The 24,016-nt window shown below is 40.3% G+C and overlaps 1 pseudogene; it reads left to right on the top strand.

The window, feature by feature from the left end:
- LOC124787682 overlaps nucleotides 1–24,016 on the top strand; it is a 68,800-nt pseudogene that overhangs the window by 35,562 nt on the left and 9,222 nt on the right.

The following is a 24,016-nucleotide window of genomic DNA, read 5'->3' as shown; positions in this document are numbered from 1 at the left end:
GTTAACGCAGAACAGGGAATCAGCGATCATAAAGTGGTTACTGCATCAATGATTTCAGCCGTAAATAGAAATATTAAAAAAGGTACGAAGATTTTTCTGGTTAGCAAAAGTGACAAAAATCAGATTTCAGAGTACCTGACGGCTCAACACAAAAGTTTTGTTTTAAGTACAGATAGTGTTGAGGATCAGTGGACAAAGTTCAAAACCATCGTACAATATGCATTAGATGAGTATGTGCCAAGCAAGATCGTAAGAGATGGAAAAGAGCCAGCGTGGTACAACAACCGAGTTAGAAAACTGCTGCGGAAGCAAAGGGAACTTCACAGCAAACATAAACATAGCCAACACCTTGCAGACAAACAAAAATTACGTGGAGCGAAATGTAATGTGAGGAGGGCCATGCGAGAGGCGTTAAATGAATTCGAAAGTAAAGTTCTATGTACTGACTTGGCAGAAAATCCTAAGAAATTTTGCTCTTATGTCAAAGTGGTAGGTGGATCAAAACAAAATGTCCAGACACTCTGTGACCAAAAAGATACTGAAACAGAGGATGATGGACTAAAGGCCGAAATACTAAATGTCTTTTTCCAAAGCTGTTTCACAGAGGAAGACTGCACTGTAGTTCCTTCTCTAGATTGTCACACAGATGACAAAATGGTAGATATTGAAATAGATGACAGAGGGATAAAGAAACAATAAAAATCACTCAAAAGAGGAAAGGCCGCTGGACCTGATGGGATACCAGTTCAGTTTTACACAGAGTATGCGAAGGAACTTGTCCCCCTTCTTGCAGCAGTGTACCATAGGTCTCTACAAGAGCATAGCATTCCAAAGAATTGGAAAAGGGCACAGGTCATCCCCGTTTTCAAGAAGGGACGTCGAACAGAAGTGCAGAACTATAGACCTATATCTCTAACGTCGATCAGTTGTAGAATTTTAGAACATGTATTATGTTCGAGTATTACGACTTTTCTGTAAACTAGAAATCTACTCTGTAGGAATCAGCATGGGTTTCGAAAAAGACGATCGTGTGAAACCCAGCTCGCGCTATTCGTCCACGAGACTCAGAGGGCCATAGACACGGGTTCCCAAATAGATGCTGTGTTTCTTGACATCCGCAAGGCGTTCGATACAGTTCCCCGCAATCGTTTAATGAACAAAGTAAGAGCATATGGACTATCAGACCAATTATGTGAGTGGATTGAAGAGTTGCTAGATAACAGAACGCAGCATGTCATTCTCAATGGAGAGAAGTCTTCCGAAGTAAGAGTGATTTCAGGTGTGCTGCAGGGGCGTGTCGTAGGACAGTTGCTATTCACAATGTACATAAATGACCTTGTGAATGACATCGGAAGTTCACTGAGGCTTTTTGCAGATGATGCTGTGGTATATCGAGAGGTTGCAACAATGGAAAATTGTACTGAAATGCAGGATGATCTGCAGCGAATTGATGCATGGTGCAGGGAATGGCAATTGAATCTCAATGTAGACAAGTGTAATGTGCTGCGAATACATAGAAAGAAAGATCCCATATCATTTAGCTACAATATAGCAGGTCAGCAATTGGAAGCAGTTAATTCCATAAATTATCTGGGAGTATGCATTAGGAGTGATTTAAAATGGAATGATCATATAAAGTTGATCGTCGGTAAATCAGATGCCAGACTGAGATTCGTTGGAAGAATCCTAAGGAAATGCAATCCGAAAACAAAGGAATTAGGTTACAGTACACTTGTTCGCCCACTGTTTGAATACTGCTCAGCAGTGTGGGATCCGTACCAGATAGGGTTGATAGAAGAGATAGAGAAGATCCAACAGAGAGCAGCATGCTTCGTTATAGGATCATTTAGTAATCGCGAAAGCGTTACAGAGATGTTAGATAAACTCCAGTGGAAGACTCTGCAGAAGAGACGCTCAGTAGCTCGGTATGGGCTTTTGTTGAAGTTTCGAGAACATACCTTCACCGAGGAGTCAAGCAGTATATTGCTCCCTCCTACGTATATCCCGCGAAGAGACCATGAGGATAAAATGAGAGAGATTAGAGCCCGCACAGAGGCATACCGACAATCCTTCTTTCCACAAACAATACGAGACTGGAATAGAAGGGAGAACCAATAGAGGTACTCAAGGTACCCTACACCGTCAGGTGGCTTGAGGAGTATGTATGTAGATGTAGATGTAGACCAAAAAATGATTTTCTCGTAATGAAGACACTAAAGTGGGGGTCAGTTATGCTGTTATTGCTTTTAATGATGGCAACATTGGTAGCGTGAAAGTGCTACAACATATGGGAATTAATTCTGGAGCAAACTGCATCAGAGAATTTGAATGGATGGACAAGGTTTGCATTGGTAAAGCAAAGTATGCAGCACAGTTGGCCACTACGGAGTCCAGAAAGAAGAAAACAAGAAAAAACTTAAAAAAGATCAAGAGGATGATATACAGTATGGTGCAGGGTGCTTCTGAGTGACTAAAAATAAAATGTTAAGCATATGTTGAGTTACAGTCTATTAAAACTTTAAAAACTCTTCCTGAAAATTTACATTTTCTCTTGCATTTTTCGCTAAATCTCAGAAACTACTTTGAGTAGCGAATTCAAATTTTCAGGGAGTAATAACATACGTATCCTGAGTCTTCTTAACTAAAAGAAAAACATAATGTTATGTATAAATAAAATTATTTAGAATAACATACAAAAAAGTACACAAAATTTTAAGTGTGTAATTAAAAAATTGTATTTCCAAAAGCAGTGGCTGAAATGCAATTATTGTAAGACTCAGAACATATAGTTTAATGTGCTGTAAAAGTTTCTTGTCAATGGCTACAGTTGTTCCTGAAATACGGGGAAGTTAAGTCACTAAATTTAACATTGTCAGGATAGGGTGTTCAAACTCCCCTTAATGCACGTTTTCTCCTTCCTCCACTTGGTGAGCAACACATTTATAGTATTTTCACAACAGCAGTAGCTATTTTCTTACAATTTCTTTTTGCAGGCATACCATGTCCTGGGCTTCAAGGGATGTGTGGGATTTATTACCTCAATGAGTGAACACTTCTGTGGCACGTGCAACCGTTTACGGATAACAGCTGATGGCAATTTGGAGGTGTGTCTCTTTGGGAATTCAGAGATATCTCTCAGGTGAGTGATGAAACATAGAATAATCGTGTCCAAGTGAAATTTCATGTGAGGAAACCATAAAATTACTAGAAGACTGACAGACTGATCAGTATTTTACGTTCAAGAGGTGAAATTCCAAAACTTCTTATAGACACATTCGTTCCTCTTGTCCTCACATTAGTCGTGGAGTCCGAGTGACCTTTCAGACCTTCAGGAACTTATCCCTCTTTCCTATCTCATGAAGGAACTGATAGTTCCAAATGCTGAGTATAGAATAATACTTTTAAACTGTTTGCCATGCACATTAGGTATGTGGTTGGTATATGGAAGAGATAAACTGCAGTTAAATCCAGCAGGTATGAAATGAGTAATCTTTTCTTGAAGTTTTCAGCTTGCACCCTCCTCCCTCCCAGACATACAAACCAGATACCTCTAGCTAAATAATTTGTGAGTATATATAATTTGCCTCTGTCAACATCATGTTACACTAACCTATTTGTGAGATTAAATTAAAGGAAAGTAATCAGAACTGGAAATTATGTAAAGACATTTTTAGCTATGTCCCTAGGTTTTAATAAAGTTAACACAGTATTTCTGTCCATGTGATGGTAACTATGATTTGCCAGCCACTGTTGCCGAGCGGTTCTAGGCACTTCAGTCCAGAACCGCGCGACTGCTACGGTCGCAGGTTTGAATCCTGCCTTGGCTCAGATGTTAAGTCCCATAGTGCCCAGAGCCATTTGAACTGTGATTCATGATTATCAGAGTCTATATGTTCCAAATAAAAATCGGAACTTCATGTGTATAAATGTACAAATTATTAGACAATGGGACCAACAACTGACACTTTTAAATTGATGACTAGACTAAGAGATTAATAATAGGAAAAAAACTGCAAGATACTTGGCGATAAGTTTGTTTCAGGACAAGGTAAGGGGGGTAGGGGGTGGGAAGAATCAGCTCTCTCTTTGTGAGCATAATAGAAATCCTTTATCAACCGAAGGTAAAATAAGATATAAAAATACAGGGTCAAACAATTAATTTAAGTATCTTAGAAACCAAATGACTAATGAAATTGGAAGCTAAGAAAAGTAAGTTCGTAGTAAGTAGGGTGAAACACAGGGGGCTGCAACATATTGCCATTGTTGTTTGACTTGTCTATCAAAGAAAAAAGAAATGGATCAAAACAAAATAAAAGTGAGAATGGAAATGTATCAGAAGCAGATAGGAATAAGCAAGGAACATATTCTTTAATAAATAAAAAAAAAAAAAAAAACTGACATGTGAGGCAGATGTTCCTACAATTTTATGTTCAAAGCACAGCAGTCTGTGGAAGCAAAATATTTATGACATTGAAAAAAGAAAATCAGTGAGTGAAAAGTGTGTGTAGGTGAATTGTGGTGAAAGACTGGATATTGGAACTTCTGTTAGGCTGCCCAGTATTAGTTAACTTGGTAGTAAAGGAGCAAGTTTGCAAGGGCAGATAACTGTTTGACTACATAAAATAGAGTGGGAATATGGAAAAGCTAGTCCAAGATAGGATGAAAAAGATAACAGCAACTTAAAAAATGAATTGATAAGTTACCATGAACCCCATTCCAATCTAGTGAATGCAGTGGTTGACAATATCTTGTGACATTCGCATATAAGGCTCAAACAATAATTGCTAAATAAAAATACAAAATGTTGACAAGACTGTATCTAAGCTGTCACTCTCTTTTGAAACAAGGGTGTTTAAACCAACAAACACGCAGGAAAGCAGGGACAACTCGCACACTAGAGAAGGATGGGCAGTATCATTGAAGGAGTGAGCATAAACCGTGTGGAATATGTGTGGTACAAGAAATGATAGTAAGGAAAAAAAAAGGAGAAGAAGAAGAAGAGGAAAAATGTTGATCTGGAAACAAGGGAATAAAAATTTGCCACGTGAAGAGACAATATGGTACTGTGCTGATGAGTGTGTACAAGTGGTGATATACAATATACATTGATAAAGGAACTCTGTATTGGGCCCAGAAGACCACGCAATGCTCTTCGAGAGATGTTCTCTACTATATATCTATGGAGAGTTAAGGGGTCAGTATACAACTCTCCAGGCTGTTATCAACTTCCAGAAGTTGAAGACACTACTTCTCACTTGAGTAGCTCCTCAGCTGGAACTACAAGCAGTGTGTACCCTATTCCAGTCTGTCCATCGAGCAGAATTTCCCGGCTCTACAAGGAATTGAACCTGATCCCTTTCTATGGCACGCCTGTGGCATACTGACTGCATAGCTGTGGCAAGAGTCATAATATACACTTGTGAACAATTGAGTTATAACTATTCTGTTTATTGGGGAGAGAGTATGTATATTGCCACCGTGAATGAAATAGTTTAGTGTATCGTAACTGGAATGTATTCAGACCTCGTACTTGTGTGAGAGCGCAGTGTCTTAGACACTTGTAGTGTTTGTCTTAGCATGAACTAACCGGTGAGCCTTACTTTCTAAAATTTTTAATTATATATCATTACTGGTGCCTCTGGCACTTTTGTGTTGCAATAGCAATAGCTTGCAATAGCAAACATTGAGTCAACAATGGTTTTTGGATTAGAAGTAGTGGTCAGCTGGGTTGACAGTGGGAATAGAGTGATGGGAAGTGGACAATAAGCAGTTATATTGAAGGGTGCATTATTTGATATGTTAAGGTTAATTACAAAACGTGGATTGGAGAATTTTTCACGTTGAGCAGAAGTAAGTTTACAGGACCAGATGTCAAATTACACATGATCAGTGTGAATCCCTATAGTCAGCATGAACACTGGCACACAGAATAATTTATAGGTAGCCTTGCTGTATATAAAAAATCAGATTTGTGCTGAACTGTCATGAACAAACTGTCACTTCTCTGGAATAAATAGACTCTGATTTGTTAATTACATCTGTGTAAATGAAAAATATAGGAAAACATAGATTGCTGCTTACTGTAAAGGAGACATGTTACATTGTAGACAGGCACAATTAAAAAGGCACTTACACAAAGCTTTCGGCCACAGCCTTTATCAGCAAAAGAGATACAGAGAAACACACACATTCATACACACAGGCAAGCACATGTCACACACATATGACTGCCAACTCCAGCAGCTTGCCCCTAGCTGCTGGACTTGGCAGTTTTTTTTTCTCTGTGTGTGCGTGTGTGCGCACGCAGTGTGCTTGCTTGTGTGTTGTGCCTGTGTGCCACTTTATTTTCTTTACGGTAAATAGTGATCTATCTTTCCCTGCACTGTTGATATTCCTACCTGGAATTTACATTGTTTAATCAGTGTAAATAAGAAGGACACCGTTACATATACTCTGTCACTTGAAGACTAATACATGAAGTAAGTGGACATTATTTTTTATTGCAGAGGATCTTTGTCACCACTAATTATTAATTTTGTGTTCCAGTTAATTAGACATGCTTTCATCCTTTCCTGGATGTGCTCTCTTTGTTAAATCTTCCTTCAAAAGATCTGATTTACTTCAAATTAATAAACCTGAGTATTCTGAAAAAGGAGGTGCAGCTTACAGCTGCAGTGTGACAGTTGATCACAGGGTGATTTCATCACTGCCATATCGTGGGTACCCATGGGTCAAGACACATATTCTATAAGGGTGTGTAGTCATTGGGCTTTCTTGTACCACAGTGTCAAAGGTGTACTGTGAGCAGATTTATTCAAGGAAAATACTACCACAATCAGCAGAGTGAAATGCTATGGGCAACAGGATATCATTGACAGGGGTTACCACTGACTAGCATGGCTTTAGCAGTGAACAGGTGGGCCACAATGCAGCAAATGACTCACCAACTCAGTGACAGTCAATAAACAGTAACCATTCATGCCACTGGGAACTGTCACCTCTTTGTGGGATACAAACATGTAATCTGCACACTGCTCGTCACAGTTACAAAGATTAGCATTGGTTCGGAACAGCACCAGGGGATGCTCGAAGCATGCAGGAAGGTCGTCTGTCTGATGATTTGCGGTACATATTGCCAAGGTGGCAGGGTGCAAAATAAGGAGTGATCAAAAAACTTCCATTTGAAGGCTGCATAGTTCAGATCAGTATGCCACACACACACACACACACACACACACACACACACACACACACACACATATCCATCCGCACATATACCCTGCTTGTGTCTGTATATGTGCGGATGAATATGTGTGTGTGTGTGTGTGTGTGTGTGTGTGTGTGTGTGTGTGTGTGTGTGTGTGTGTGTGTGCGCGCGTGAGTGTATACCTGTCCTTTTTCCCCCCTAAGGTAAGTCTTTCCACTCCCGGGGTTGGAATGACTCCTTACCCTCTCCCTTAAAAGCCACATCCTTTCGTCTTTCCCTCTCCTTCCCTCTTTCCTGATGAAGCAACTGTGGGTTGCGAAAGCTTGAATTTTGTGTGTGTGTTTGTTTGTGTGTCTATCAACATACCAACGGTTTCATTTGGTAAGTTACATCATCTTTGTTTTTAGATATATTTTTCCCATTTGGAATGTTTCCCTGTATTATGTTATATATCAGTGCATTCCTCTCCCACAACTATCCTGCAGACCTTGTCCACAAACAGATCTCCCAAGCAATACATTCCTCCCCACCCAACAACAATGTTACTACCCCCAGACCACACAGAAGCATCCCCCTTTTCACCCAATATTATCCTGGCCTCGAATACGGCAACTAATTACTCTGCCACGGATATGAATTTCTCAAGTCAAGCCCTGAAGTGAGATCATCCCTTGACAATATTCTCCCCACAACACCCAGAGTTGCCTTTTGCCGACCCCCTAACCTCCGTAACATCCTTGTCAAACCCTACAATATTTCCAGACCACCTTCTCTACCCAGCGGTTCCTACCCCTGTAACCGACCCCGATGCAAAACCTGCCCCATGCATCCCCCCACAACCAAATACTCCTGCCCCGCTACTGGTATAACATACACAACTCAAGGCAGGGCCACATGTGAGACAACACGTCATTTATCAGCTGACATGCCTGCACTGCACAGCCTTTTACTTTGGTATGACGACAACTAAACTAGCTGAGCGCGTGAATGGGCACAGACGAACTGTCCGCCTAGGAGATGTCCAATACCCAGTAGCGGAGCATGCCCTCCAGCATAATTCTAGGGACCTAGGAACCTGCTACACAATATGTGCCATTTGGCTTCTCCCACCCAACACCAGTACCTCGGAACTGCGGAGATGGGAACTTGCACTCCAACACATCCTTTCATCCCGCCATCCCCCTGGACTGAACATATGTTAACCAACCTCACTCCCACTTACTCTTTAGTCTTCTCCTCTTTCCCTTTCCTCTTTAGCCATTCACGCATCTTTTCATCCTACACAGTTGCGTTTATCTTTATACTATGTGCCTCTTTACTTCTGTATTCATCCTCCTTGGTTTGAAGCTGGCACAGTAATTACAGTAGAATATCTTTGGCTTCCCTCTGACATCCATGCCTCCATCTTTGCTACCCTTCCTGTTTACCTTTCCCCTGTTGCTTCATAACCTGGGTTGTGAATAACTGAATCCACTTTCCCTTCTTCCCCTTTTTTCCCCTCTCTCCTCCCTGATGAAGGAACGAAGTTCCGAAAGCTAGGATACGTCAATTTTCTGTTCTGTTTTGTGTATCTATCGGCTGTACTGAGCTGAGGTAAGTACTGGCCAGGCCCTCTATCTCTTTGTTAGCATTTGTTTCATATATATAAACACACACACACACACACACACACACACACACACACACACACACACACACACACACACGCACACACAGACAGGGTGATGCGTATTAACATTTAAAAACCTCCAAAGCACTGTAGATGACCCTGAGACAAGTAATTTAATACAAGACACATGGGATCATAAATGTTGGATACGATGCAAATGTAGGGAAATGTGTCAAAAGTGAATGACAAATGTCACCAGATGATGTACCTTGCCATGCTTGCAGTGGTTGAGCCTCTCAGCCTGTCACACTTGATCATCCCAACCCAAGTCAAGTATTCATATCATTGTGGCTACGGACACATGTGTGCGACTTTAGTGATGGTGTTCAGGATTTGAGTCTTGCATCTGGCAGGCAGTATTTTTTCATTGTGTTAAACAATTATGTATTTATATTGAAGTTTATTATTTTATTTACCGGTCTTGCAGTTTCCTTGATTTCTTGCAAAGTACAGTACAATGAAAACCTACCATATTGCATAACAAGTAGATGAGTATAAACTTCAGAATAGCATCATTGCCATTAAATGACCTATGTTTTCTTTACTAACTAATGTCTGTAAACAAAAAGAGAAGGGACAGAAGCAAAGAACACAAAATCAGAACTGCTTTTGCTTGATTACAGCAGGGACAATAATTTTGTAACATCTACATTTACAACAGATCATATTTACAAAATGTTTTCGAAATTTGCTCTGTTTGCTCAAATGAAAGTATTGCACTGCTCAATCATTCCTTTACACTCAGCCCCAACTGCTGCACATGCTGTGGGGTATGTCATCTGGTTACGTCATATGTTCAGTGTTTATCACCAATTTTTGGGGTATTTTGAAATGTATAAAAAGGCAAATGCAGAAAGTTATCACATTTTGCTGCACATTACCTGCATCACAGAAAAATAATGTATACAAACCTTCTCAGATTTGCCACTGAATAACTTTGTGCAAGCCTCACAAGATTTCACCAACACAACTGTTCGTCACCTTCAGGTAGTGGTGGGTCCTGTCATCACTGCTGCAAGATGTGACTGGTGATATTCGCACAGCAGAATTGAAATTTGTCAGGCTAGAAGCAGGAGTACGAATGTGTGGACAGGCACTCCCAGTTGGATGGAAATGCCATTCATAGTAGCCTTCTGCTTATGTGTTGTGGGCAATGACTGCACTTCTGGACACTCGTGTGGTTAAAAGCTGAATTAACTCTCTGCAAGGTGCTGCATCAGGTCATACATCGGAGGATCTGGTTTCTACTGTTTTAATTTCATGGCAGTCAGTGCTGGATTCTGGGCAGTGCTTAATCAAAATTCCATATTCCTGTTGGTAAGATTGCCCACCGTATGTATACATGCCTCATTCTTAAAAACACAATCCTAGAGTGATGATGCTGAGGATAAAATTTCAGTCCTCTTGGGAAACGTGTGGTGCCCTGTATTCAGGCAGTGCTCTGCTACCACTAATTTACTGGGTGGCATTTTTGTCAGCGCTGTTGAACACAGTGTTCTTGCACAATGTGAGGTGTCTGCCCTATATAAGATTTGCCATAATGGCATCAGATCTTATATATGATCTGTGTTTTCTAAGGTCAAGATTGTCTTTAACTGAACCCAAACAATTCCTTAGTTTTGCTGGTGGACGAAAAACACACTTGATTCTGTTTCTCTTAGCGATTCTTTCTATTTTTGAAAACATGCCACTGAAATATGGCAAGAAAGCCATTTGCAGTGCTTGTCTAAGTATCTTCATTTACATCCCTACACTGAACTTGCTTTGCTCAGAACACATTGCAAATCTGTTTACAAGAATAAACATTCTGCTGGAACACTGTTCTTAGGTGTTACAGTTCACCAGGCAGACTGTCGGTATCTGAGATCACGTGTGCTCTATGTGCCAGGGAGTGTAAGACACTACCACATTGTGCAGGGTGATGGCAACTTTTGGACCGCAAATATAACTCTGCGTGTATCAGTTTGCAGTAGAGACTATGCCCCAGTGTTCTGTCAGCTTTTCTTTTAACCGTGACATCCAGGAATGGTAAGCTGCCATCTTATTGTACTTCCACAGTGAACTGAATATTCAGATGGAGTGAGTGCAAATGCTGCAGGAACATAGGTAGTGTCTGTATTATGTGGGCCACACCACAAATGTCTCTTCAGCATTCTGCCAGAAGGAGGAATGTTGGATATTTACTAAGGGAAATAGAGGGTCTCCCATGGGAACACTGTCCACTTGATCAAAGTAGTTGGTGTTACATAAGAAATAGGATGAGGTATGCACATGTTTAAACAGCACCACAATTTCTTTCTCAAACTTGCTGCTAATAATCTCTAATGAGGGCTGCAGGGGACTTTTGTAAGTAATGATATAACATTTGAGCTAACTAAAAGATCTGAAAGTTCTAGTTTAAGCATCTTCAGGTATTCTATGAAATCCTCTGAATTCTAAATATGATGGTCATAGTCATCCACATGATAAATTTCAAAGCTGTCACGTGGAAATTGCCAGTTGCATCTTGCAGCAGTGATGGTGGAAATCACCACCACCTGAAGATGCCAAAATGTTGTGTCACTGAAATATTGAGGGAGGGACTTGCATAATGTTATCTGGTGGGGAACCCAAAGTGTTTTTGCAACAGATCTATCAGGCAAGCCTGAAAATTCACATATACTCCAAGCAGTAAGTACCTGTTGTAAAATGGTCACATTAGTGAGCTTGGCAATTAATTAACAGTTTATCAATAAATTCGGCTTCATTTTGCAAGAAATTGTGCTGTGTTCCACTACTCCCTCTTCAACAAAACTAATGTCAGTTTCTGCTCCACCTCTTCAGCCCAAGATCCTATGTATACTCTTGAGCATTTGTGTAAGATACCTGTTTATTTATAAAAATAAAAGTAACTTCTATCATGACTTTCCCATTCTTGTCCAGTGGGTTTGTTATCCTGCTGTTGCCTACTACAGACTACAAGATTACTGTTGAAGATTTCTGCAAAGTTTTTCTTCCTTTTTAGTGTACCAACATTTCACTGTGTGGTAATTGCCTGGTACTGTTTAACGGGTGTTTTAACTGTTGTTTCAGAGATGCAATACGAAGCAAATGCAGTGAGGATGACTTGCTTGCCATGATTGGGGCAGCAGTGAGAAGAAAGAAGTAACAACATGCAGGTAAGATACATTACAGCAAATGTAACTCTATAGATAGAAAGAAAATATCTGCTTAACAAGTCATAGCGAACATAAGAGCAAAATAGAACGAAAAACAACAGTGATAGAACCTGTGTTTTTGTGTAAAATTGGATTTAATTTTTTATTTAGTATTCAGTCTGATTAATGCCCATTGGTCAACAATACATTTCAGCCCTAGAATTTGGTTCTGCAAGGTCCACCAGATAACCATATATGGCTGTTGTAACTCCTTTATTGGACTTCAGAAGTTTTCCAGCAACAAATCTTTTTTTTTCTTTCTTTCTTTCTTTTTTTTCTTTTTAAAAGAGAAGCTAAAATGTAGAAAACATCATAAAGGAAACACTCACAGAAAAGCATCAGTGTCCTTGAAACAATGGAAACTCCAGTAGGAATATCAACAATGTTGGAAAAGACAGATTACTACTTACTGGTGAAGGCTGTGGCTGAAAGCTTTATGTAAGTGTCTTTTAATTCTGCCCATCTGCAGCCTAAGGTATCTTCTTTATGGTAAGTAAGAGTCTGTCTTTTCCTTCATTATTCATTAGTGTTCTTTGTTTTTATTGCTGTTTAGCAAGCATCATGTGGTATATAAGGGATGCGAATAGCGTCAGATGTTGAATCATCACTCTGGAGGATATGAAGGTGCTGCATATTGGTGTGAGACAGCATTATCTGATGAGAGTTTGAAAGAAACCTCATTGTGGATGTCCATTTGGTCGCCTGGTTAAACCTTGCAACATCTGTATTTTTGGAGTATTTGGATCTGATAGTGGCCTGATGTTGGAAAGTAAGGGCATACTCAAAATCAATGTTCCAGTTGACTACATCAGACCACTACAAGGGAGCATCACTGTGTAGTGTACTGAGTACATTGTAACCTGTTCACGTCTGTGACTGCCATCTGAGAACAAGTACAGTAAACTCTCGTGCAGCTACACTTTTGGCTAGCTAGATTGACACTTGACAAGTTTCAATTTGCATGCACCTGGAGCCAAGCATTTGCTGGTGTTTTTTGGCAATCTAGTGCTAATCAGTGCACTGGTACGTGTCAAAAGTCCAAGTATTGTCAATTCGTGCGTGTGTTGGTTGAAGCTCTAGTGTGTTTCTTATTCGTATTGCATGGTTTCATGCCACTGCCATCTATTGGAACTCCTTGTAAGTACAGTACATACAGTATTGTTCTATGCAGCGCAACGTAGTCCTGTTGAAACTGACAATTAGAGTGCGCCGCCTAACACTTTCCATTTGTTGTCAGTACATCAAAGCTGGTGAGCCACCCACAAAAGTTGCTGCAGAGTAGGAGTACAATTACTGATCGGAAGACAAATCGATCAGGAATTGAAAAATTTTGTTCCATCCAAGCATTGGGCAGCGCAGTGAAATCTTGAAAAACAATGAGAAAAGGTGCACATCCTCAGTTAGAAGAGGCATTATTTTTGTGGCACGAATAAATAAGAGCCAAAGGTGTGTCAGTTTCAGGTCCTCTACTTTGTCAAAATGAGCTGATGAGCTGATTGAAGGAAAGAAGCAAGAATTCCTCGGAAGTAATGGCCGGCAGGATCGTTTCAAGAAGCGGCATGGCATTCATGAAATTGCCATCAGTGCCAAATCATTATCTGGGGATGAAGCTGCTACGCTGATTTTAAGAAGAAACTGCACACAATCATTGACAAAGGAGGTTATACTGGCAATCAACTTTACAAATGTGATGAAACTGGGTTGAATTACAAAATGCTGCCAACGAAAACCCTTGCCTCTAAAGAAGAAGAAATGGCTTCCGGATACAAAAATATCAAAGAAAGATTTACTGTCCTCACTTGCAGTAATGCCACTGGCAATCATAAACTGTGTCTTACTTTAATTGGCAAATCCAAAACACCAAGAGCATTTAGACACCAACCAACCAGTTTGCCACTGAGGTACACGAATCAGTCTTAAGGCATGTATGAACAGTGCCATCTTCAGAGAGTGGTTCCAGGCAGAGTTTGTTCCAGCTGTAGTAAATTACATGGAAGGAAATGGACTTCCTCGAAAAGCACTACTTCTTGTGGACAATGCTCCTTATCACCTAGGTGATCTGCAAGATGGGGATATCAAAGTTGTATTTCTCCCACAAAATGTCACATCTCTATGTCAACCGATGGACCAAGGTATTCTTGAGGCGATGGAAAAACATTACAGACGCAAGATGCTAGGTGATTGATGCTGCAGATGATTTTGTGGAAGCTCTTAAAAAATCGATGTTTTAAGTGTCATTCATTGATTGCTGAAGCTTGGAGTCTAATTCCTCCACTTCCTCTTGTTGGGTCTTGGAAAAAACTCTTAGATCGTAAGGCAACCTAAGTGGTGGGAAGGAGGAGGCAACACCGAAACTCAAGCTGACATAATTTTGGTGAATTTACTGGAGAAGCTGGTTGTAAAGACACACACTTCGAAGACATTGAAGAGTGGATGGAAAATGGCATTTTTTCATGTGACTGAGGATGAAATCGTCCAAATTGTGACCGATCATAAAGTGTCAGAAGACTATGTTTCTGATGATGAATCAGAGAAAAATATTCCTCACATATTCTGTTACGAAGTGATCCAAACTGCCCTGGAGTACATCAGCCAACAGGAGGAGACGATTTATCCTGAAATAGTTTGATTTCAACGTTGGAGTTGTATTGTTGCAGTAATAGTTTCTCAAGCAAAAAATAAAAAAAAAAGACATTTGTGACTTCGTTACCAAAAAATAAACTCTAATGAAGCATCCTAGAACTTCTATGTCCATAACTTAAAAAGTTTTTTTTTTTTTTACTTTTCTTGAAAGTTCCTCTAGACAGACTTTTCGTTCCTTTGAGTAATCTCTAGATTTGTTTCATAATTTTGTTCAGTAGTTTATTTTTTATTCAAAAGAGTAGGTAATAAAATTAAAACTCCTGTTTTTTCCTGCTGCCAAATAAGGGAGATTTTTTCTGTAAGAATGCAAAATAAACGAGCTTTGTTATACAGCATTTAAAAACTTTGAGTTTTCAATCATAGTTTGGTGCCTTTTTAACATGTCAACACAATTTTTTCAGTAAAAAAGTGCAGGGTTATTTGCAACCATATCAGTAATGTTTTACATACCCTACGCACGTTTTACGATCGTATTTCGCAATATTGATGCAATTTGGAGTGTTCACATGTGAAAACAGGGGGACTTTGATTTATCTGAAATTTTCGTTATCGGAACCGGCCACCGTCCCGAACATTTCGGATAAACAGGAGTTCACTGTAATAGACTCCTTGCAACATGCTGTGTCATACAGCTAGGAGCAGCCAGACTATGGAATTGCCGTCCTGCGCATAGGCTGCCATTAACACCCAAGCAAATGACTGCATGTGAAGTGGTGCCATGATCAAGAAGTACGGACTGCTAATGAATGGCGTCACATTATGTTCACTAATGAGTCCCAGTCCTGCACTGCTCCAAATGACTATCGTGGAGAAGTTTGACAGTGACCTGGGGAGATGGGGAGAGGTCCCATTCTTCCACATTTGGGAGGGGGGGGGGGGGGGTCACAAAGCAGTCCCATGGTGTGGGGAGCCATTGGGTATGACTTCAGGTCATGGCTTGTAATGGCCGAGGGAACTCTGATGGTACAGCAGTGTGTAATAGTATTGTGGTGCTATTTTTCAACAGGCCAGTGCTTGTCCACATGTAGTATGTGTCTCTTTAAATTGTCTGCGTGATGTTGATATACTCCTGTGGCCAGCAAAATCCCCATATCTGTCCCCGATAGAACATTATGGGACCAACATGGACGTCAACTCCATCCCACTGCCTGTATCCATGATTGCAATGTCCAGTTACAACAGTTGTGGATCACCTTTCTCAGGAGGGTATGCAGCAGCTTTACGACATCCTCCCGCACTGTCCAGGCGAGACAGGGTGCATTGCTGTATTGATAAGTGGGCTCAAACTGATAAGTTCTGTATAAATTTGACTCTGTTTTGTTATCACTGAAATAACATCACATACGCTCTAAATTCGCTATGTTTCAATTTGTTTTCTCCCCACCTTCTGAGTGTCTCACTTTTTTTCAAGCAGTGTAATTTAAGACAGACATAAGAATATGAAAATGGGATGGCATATCACATTGCTATTCAATTATGCCCCTAAGAAAATTGTAAGATAATGGAGAAGAGCAGGTGCACTATTACACTGACTAGAACGTAAACTTAAAGATAGAATTATATTGTGTAACCTATACCGATGACATAATACTAATTGACAAAAACATCACTGATGTGCTAAAGCAATTTGAAATATTAAGGGAGCAAGCTAGGAAAATTGGACTACTAATTTCACCTGGAGAAAAAATTCTTGGATGATACCAAAATGGCACTGGGTGAACTTATATAGGAAATGACATAGTATTCGGTGTTAAAGAGTTTAAATAGTTAGGTGAAAAAGACCACTGAACATCATAATGAAAAGAAGGCCATAGAATCCAGACTTCAGAAAATACAAACTGTCTCTCAGTTAACTAAAAGTATTTTTCCTGGAACTCTAAAATCTAACATTGTACAACAGTGATCAAATTAGAATTTCTTTATGCATGAGAGAGACTCTTTGTCCAACACAAGACATGAAAACAGCAAACTGAATTAGAAGAATGTAAAATAGTAGTAAAAATCTTAGGTCCAAGAATAAAAGATGGAATACATCACACAGAACCCAGTGTGAAATCTCCAGGCAAATTCCTAAAAACTCTTGTTACAATGTGTCTCCAAAGAATCCAACTTGTGGGACGTACAGAAAGAATGTATCCAAACCGGCAGCTCATTGGATTCCCACATACTTGAAAAATAAGATCCAACTGATGAAAACAAACAGGAAGAGACCTTAAGGAATTGGAATCACCACATTTACAGTATTCTGATGTAGTGATGAGTCACATAGAGTGCAGTTTCACAGTAGCTTGATCGATGCTTGTACTTGTGTATGTAGTATATGCAAGTGTGTACAGCGTCTCTTCTGATGTACTCACGATATGCTAATTTAGTGGCCGAGCAGTAAACCGGATCCCTACTCGGTTCCAGTGTGCTGTGCTAATTATTCTTCTTCACTTGACATTTATGCTTGGAGCTGCAAGAGAGGCCATTTTCCAGATAGTGCCACAAAAACAACAAATTCTCAGATATCAGTTTAACTTACACTCCTCAACACCATAGACAACATTTCACATTAATATGTTGCAGAACACTAGATTAGTGTTAAAATTGCCAGAGTAAACATTGTTCTCCATGTGACAGATTGTCACCCGACGTCCAAAATCGATAAATTTTATATCTCTGCACAGAGAAGCAGCTGGTTGCTCATTGTCATCTGTGGTGCTAATCAATGGGTCGAGCTCGTTGCTGGCACAGCGCCACCTCAGAGTAAGTGGCCCCTCATCCCAGCAGGTGGCGATGTTTTAACACCCGTATAGCTCCCCAGACTTACCGCGTCTGTGGATAACTCCGTCTCTGCACAGAACTTCACACATTTCCCACACAGTGGGCCCTCGTGTCTTTTACACACAATAAATCTTCAAACTTATTTCATTGGCTAAGTTAAATTTCGAGTGTGACATGCTATTTCGTAAAAAATAGCAAATGGTAGACATGGATGTTATTGTGACTCTTTCCTAAGGCAACATTTGTGTATTACACTTGTAGAAGTGCACTGCAACATAAAACAGTAGACCGTAAGTTCAAACAATGGAAACTCCAGGTTGGAATATCAGCTGTGTAGGAAAATATAGAGTGCTAATTACCATAAAGATGGCACGTTAAAATGCAGACAGGCACAGTTAAGACACTTACACATAAGCTTTTGGCCACAACCTTCATCAGAAAAAGAAATAGAAATACACACCATTCATTCACACAAGCAAGCACACCTCACACACACATGACCGCCGACTCCGACAGCTCAGATCAGAATGCTAGTCTGTAAGTTTGCTACACAATAAAATAATTATTCTGAGCTACAAGAAAAATGGATTCAAAGAACTAAACTGCTTGAAGAGAAAAAAGGGAAGGTCCCTGAAGCAACATAGTTTCACGAGTGTGCATACCAGTGGTAAATTATGAGAGTCGCAACTCTCTGAAATGGATACAAAGGCCACCAGATTGCATTAGCTTTGTTTGTGTCTCGGATTGTTACCGTGAATGGTAGGAGCTATAAGAGATGTGAAGAGTGTAAGATGTTGAGTGATCCCTGTGAAGGGCACAGATGCCCTGTACTTCTGTGAGTCAGCAATATCAGCACGTAACAAAATTTGAAGGGGCCTAATTGTGTGTCTCCATTTGCCAGGCTGATTGAATTATGCAATATTCAGATTTGTGAGACATTCAGATGTGGTAGTGGCCCCATGTTGGACTGCTTGGGAACGTAAGGGCGGCGTGCTTGTCAGCAAGCTTCCGGTTGACCGTGTCTGACGAGCTCATGGGAGAATTGCTGTAATGTACGCCGAGCACATTGTAACCCTTTCACACCCGCACCTGTCATGTGATCAGCAGTGAGTCACATTCTGCAAGACCCACGATGACAGTTGTCAGTGAGTATGACAACGACATAGGGAGAGGGCATGTGGGGCAGCATCGGATATGACTTCAGATCACTCTGACAGCACAGCAGTATGTCATGGACATCCTACATCCTCGTTTGCTACCTCCATGTCCAACGGAGTTACAAGAGACAGAGCAGTGAAAACATATCCAGTTGTTGACTCACAAAACGGTTTTGAGGTGTGACGCATGTAGTCTTAAGTGAATCATTCATACAAAAAGAAAAGAAGAAGAAGCTAAAGTCAGAATGTGAAAAAATTGGAGAATGGAATAGATATTTGAAGACTTCACACTTGAAACTCCCAGTTTTCCTATTGTGAAAGTGCCTTTGTGACCATATGCATTTCACTGACGATAAACTTTTTTTTCCCCCCCCTGGGTCTTGGCTCCATATTTTTTCATCCAGTTGAGTCAGAATACTTGCATAGTATTTGTGAGGTATTGTTTCAGTCTTGCAAGCTAATCTAAAATACAAATCACTTTTGCATCCTTGAAAACAATGACCACTCTTTCTCTCCGATGAAGTCACCTTGGCTATTTTTGTGCAACTGCTGTTTCATTTCAGTCATCTCTCATCCACGGGAACAGATTGGTGCATAGAATCAGTTGTGTGTCAGATTGTCCCAAATTGTTTTTCACATTAGGTTGCAGTCAGGCTTCAACAGACATGCCACTCACTTTCTGGTACGGCCACGGCATCAACTGTTTTGCACATCTTTTTAATTACTGATCTTGCAATATCACACTGTGTTCTTTCTCAGCATTTTCATATTTGATTGTAATTCTAGGAAGTTGTTCATGAGTCATCTTACAGAGACATATGCCACATATGAATTCAGCCACCCATTCCTTAACTGTTGACTATGAAGGAACTCCCCCCATGAACCATGGACCTTACCATTGGTGGGGAGGCTTGCGTGCCTCAGCGATACAGATGGCCGTACCATAGGTGCAACCACAACGGAGGGGTATCTGTTGAGAGGCGAGACAAACATGTGGTTCCTGAAGAGGGGCAGCAGCCTTTTCAGTAGTTGCAGGGGCAAGCTTTCAGAGCCAGTAGCTCATTCTTCAGGCAGAAGGGTTGAAGTGGAAGGAAGAGGGGTGAAGGATAGGTCTAGGAAAAAGGGTAGATTTTGAGAAAGTTATCCAGAACTGCAGATCAAGGGTGACTTTCCAAATGGGATGAGAAGGAAAGACTGATTCCACATCTACATACATACTCCACTAGCCACCATATGGTGCATGGCAGAAGGTACCCTGTCTCACTACAATAGTCTGAATAAAATTACTTGATAGTTGACATCAATCACTTGCTGCAACAATGTTGCCACATTGGCTGCCAGCTACTGTTTGGTTACAGGTGACAACAAACAAGCGGCTCACTTCACAAATTATGTTAAATGTTTAACACAGAGCAATTTTTCTAGTGGCTGGTGCAAGGTATGTCAGAAATGTTGGATACTCTGTCGACTATTGATTTAAAGTGACCAGTGACTGAACTGGGGAAGACGACCCCTTTTGTATCCCTGACTGTAAACTTGTGTCCTAACCCAGCCGAGAAAATTGTGGTCAACAGTCTGCAGCAGTACTAATATCATGATCACTTTGTTCATGGCGATTAAAGCTAACCCTTAAGGGTAAACTCAAGACAACAAAAACTCAATTTCAGGGCTGAAAGCAAATTGAAATTTCTCCATGTCATTTGTTACCTGTAACTATCCTTTCACTAGTTGCACATGCTGCCATGTTAGAAACCAGTGAACTGTCCATGTGGGCACTTGGTCGTGGATTATAGATGACTGAGGCAGATTCCAAATGAAGAAATAATGACAGGAAGACAAATAAGACCAAATAGAACAGTCAAAACAATGATGAAAAATGATGCAGCAAATTATTAAAAATAAAAAATATATATATTTAAAGCAATTAATTGAATGAAAATAATAATCACACTCTTTTGGTTAGATTTAGAAATAAAAATTTTGCTGCATTGATGAGATTCAAACCTACGACATGCTACACATTAGATTAATCTGCCAACCATTGTGCTATGCCACAGCACTGCATGAAGTATTTATATATGTGAATGTAGTGACCCAGTTGCAACTATGAATTGCAACCTTAAAAATTTCAGTTTCACGCAGTGTAGTGAAAAGCTTATCTAATGTAAGATGATCTCTGTGAATATGATAACTATATGTATGATACTGAATTACACCTTGTGCTGAGTTATTCGGTAGTATTTGGTTAGTGCTATGAATGAAATGTGTGTCTTTTATTAGCATTGTTAATGTGTGTTGTTTTTGGTGTAGTTATCGCGTGTCATGAAATACATAATAAAAGTGTCGGGCTCATAATTCGGGATACAAATACATCAAGAAAGAATGCTGAACCAGGAATTGGAAGTGACTGGCCAATTTTGGTGGAGTTTGGCAACAGCAGACAGTTCAAGTGTGACGCTGACTACTCTTATTGGCGTTTGAAGTGCCAACTATCAAGTAATTTTAATTCGACTGTAGTCAGTTCCTTTCCCGTTCCATCTGCCAATCGAGTGAGGAAAAAGTGAATGTCTATATGCCTCTCTATGAGTCCTAATTTGTCGTCTCTTATCTTCGTGGTCCTTACGCATAATGTATGTTGGTGCAAGCAGAATTGTTCTGCAGTCAGCACAGTGTTCCTCAAAATCCCTCCAGGGATTCCCATTTGAGTTCCAGAAACATCTCCATAATACTTGTATGTTGTTGTTTCAACCTACTGTTAACAAATCTAGTATCCTGCCTCTGAATTACCTCAATGTCTGCTTTAATTCGACTCCTTGTGGATCCCAGACACTCAAACTGTACTCAAGAAGAGATCACACTAGCATCCTATATGTGATGTCCATCACAGCTGAGCCACACTGTAGTAAAATCCACCTTTCCTACCATGACCCTCACAAGTTTGTTCCATTTCATATCACATTGCAATGTTATGTCCAGATATTGAAACAATGTGACTTCTTCATTCATGACACTACTAATGCTGGATTCTGGCATTATGGATTTGTTTTTCCAACTCATCTGCAGTAACTTATATTTTTCTACATTTAGGGTTAGCTGTCATTTATCACACCAACTGGGAACTTTGTCCAAGTCATCTTTTATCCTCCTAAATCACTCAACGATGACACCTTCCATACACCACAACATCATCAGCAAACAACCACAGATTACTGTCCACTTTGTCCATCAGATCAGTTATGCACATAGAAAATATGAGTAATAGCGCTCCTATCACACATCCCTGGAACGATCCTAATGATACCCTAGTCACTGATGGACACTCACCGTCGGGATAATGTAGTGGGTTCTATTACTTCAGAAGTCTTTGAGCCACTCACATGTCTGGGAACCTATTCCATTTGCTTGTACCTTTGTTAAAAGTCTGCAGTGAGGCACTATGTCAAATGCTTCTCGGAAATCAAGAAATATGGAATCTGGGTTTGTGAATTTTGTGATGGCAAAGTTAGAGGAGCAATGCATTTGCATTAAATTTTGCATGAAACTCAAGAAAACCTTTACAGAGACACACCAAATGATGCAGGGAGCCTATAGCGATGAGTGCTTGAGCCATACTCGGTGTTACATATTATTCACACGTTTTAAAAATGGCTTTACAAAAGTCAAAAATGATCCTTGTTCAGGACGCTCTTAGATGTCCCCTGATGATGCTTGTGTCAGGAACGTCAACGAAATTGTGTGTGCCGGTCGAAGATTCACTGTCCGAGAGATTGTAGAAGAATGTAACATTTCAATTGGATCATGTTATGAAATGACACAGCATCTTGGAATGCATTGTGTTGCCGCCAAGTTCATTCCACGGCTCATGAGTCAAGACCAAAAAAACTTTTTGGATCTCACAAATGAGAATGAGATGTTCCTTGCGAGAATAGTATGACCCCTGCAGACTTCTTTTTATTTCCAAAGTTGAAAAGGATGAAGTTTCCAATGGTAGATGAGATAGAAGAAAATTCGCAGATGGCACTTTATGCGACCCAGCAAGAGGTGTGTCAAGACTGCTCCTGGAAGTGGAAATGATATTGGGAGCAGTGTATCAATTGTGGAGGAGAGTATTTCGAAGGAGACAATCCATAGTAACTAAAAGATAAGCATAGAAAATTTTGTGGACAAAGTTCTGGAATTTTTTGAACAGACGTCGTATGACAAAAGGGCATGCTGAGTTGCCCATGAGCGATGCTTTGTACTGATTTGTGGACATAAACTTATTGGTCTCTATGAAACTGATTAGATTCAAACCCAGAATATGTTCAAGAATTCTGCAGCAAACTGATGTTACAGGTATTGGTCTGTAATTTCGCAGGTCTGTTCTTTCGCCCTTCGTATATACAGGAGACGCCTCTGTATTTTTTCCCCAGTTGCTTAGGTCTTTCTGCTGGGTGAGAGATTCACAATAAATACAAGCTAAGTAAGGGTCCAGTGCCATATAGCACTCTTTGTAAAACCAAATTGAGATTCCATCTGCAACTGGCGACTTATTTGTTTTTAATTATTTAAGGTGTCAGAGATGCTTACGAGGGTGGTTTGAAAAGTTCTTGAAACAGAATAGAAAAAAAGTACTTAGTCACTGAAACTTTGTTGTTTTTCAATGTACCCTGCTTGTAGATTACTTCACTTGGTCCAACAGTGTTCCAATACCTTGATCCCATCTTGACAATGATTTTCCTCCAGGCCTGCAAAATAGTTGTCAACTCAGGCTATCAATTCTTCATTTAAGTGAATCTTCATCCACAAAGAAAAATTTTCAGTTTAGGGAAGAGGCACGTGTGGCAACAATTCATACCTTAGTTTGTGTAATTTTACCATGGCGATGGCACATGCGTGCGAGCGTGCATTGGTTTGATGCTAGATGACTTTCTTCCTTATTAAACCTGGCCTTTTTTGCATATCTTTTGTTGCAATTTGTCCAGAAGGTTAGCATAGTACTCTCCAGTAATTGTTTGCCCAGTGGGGAGATAATGTACAAACAGAATCCCCTTCTCATCCCAGAACACTGATGCCATGATCTTCCCCGCTGAAGGAATTTGGTGGTGCATCCCAGAACACTGACGCCATGTCCTTCCCCGCTGAAGGAGTTTGGCGGAGGAGATTCAGCATGTTTCCACTGCTTTGATTGTTGCTTTGTCTCTGGGGTATAGTAGTAAACCAAAGTTTCCTCGTGGTCACAAACCAGCACAAAAGATCTTGTTTGTTTCTCCTAAAACAGGCCAAACATTGTTGTGATATGTCCATTCTTATGCGTTTTTGACCCAGCGTAAAGAGTCGCGGCACCCATCTTGTGAATACCTTTCAGATGACATCTGGCAAGCGTGAGCAATTTAAT

This window comes from Schistocerca piceifrons, chromosome 3 (genome assembly GCF_021461385.2).
Source record: "Schistocerca piceifrons isolate TAMUIC-IGC-003096 chromosome 3, iqSchPice1.1, whole genome shotgun sequence".
NCBI lineage: Eukaryota > Metazoa > Arthropoda > Insecta > Orthoptera > Acrididae > Schistocerca > Schistocerca piceifrons.
The sequence above is the reverse complement of the archived record's forward strand: the minus strand, read 5'-3'. Positions and strand labels throughout refer to the sequence as shown.